The sequence below is a fragment of the Colobus angolensis genome, unplaced genomic scaffold (genome assembly GCF_000951035.1).
Source record: "Colobus angolensis palliatus isolate OR3802 unplaced genomic scaffold, Cang.pa_1.0 Scaffold49, whole genome shotgun sequence".
NCBI classification, from domain to species: domain Eukaryota; kingdom Metazoa; phylum Chordata; class Mammalia; order Primates; family Cercopithecidae; genus Colobus; species Colobus angolensis.
Window position 1 is genome coordinate 9033332 of NW_012118376.1, and position 858 is coordinate 9034189.

Genomic DNA, 858 nt, shown 5'->3' on the forward strand with positions numbered 1-858 from the left:
ATGGCTTGAACCCGGGGGGTGGAGGTTGTGGTGAGCCGAGAGTGCACCACTGCACTCCAGCCTGGGTAACCAGAGCAAAACTCTCAAAAAAAAAAAAAAAAAGAATAAAGATGATTCCTGTCCTCACACATACAGAAAAAGTAACTCTAAAGGATCACAGATCTAAATGTAACAGCTGAAACAATAAACTCTTAGAAGAACACATAGGAGTAAACCTTCATCAGCCTTTGTGAGGCAAAGCCTTCTTAGGTATGACACCAAAAGCATAAGCAACTAACGAAAAAAACAGACAAATCAGACTTCATCAAAATTTTAAAACTTTTGTGCTTCAACAGACACCATTAAGACTGTGACGAGACAACCTACAGAATGGTAGAAAATATTTGCAAATTATATCTGATTAGAATCTAGTAGTAGTAAGAACTCTTACAACTCAATCATAAAAAGATAAATAACCTTATAGAAAAATAGACAATGAAATGTAATGGACATTTCTTCAAAGAAGATATGCAAATTGCTAATAAGCACATAAAAGATGCTCAACATCATTAGTAATTAGGGAAATGCAAATTAAAACCATCATGAGAGATTGTTTCACACCCACTAGAATGACTAAAAGCAAAAAGACAAACAACAACAGGTGTTGGTGAAGATGTGGATAAACTGGAACGCTTACACATAACTAATGTTAATATGCAATGGTGCAGCCACTTTGAAAAACCACTTGGCAGTTCCTCAAAATGTTAAATATAGAGTACTATATGGCCCAGCAATTTCACTCCTAGTTCTATACCCATGAGAAATGAAAACATACACCCATACAAAAACTTGTCCATGACTGTTTATAGCATTATTCAT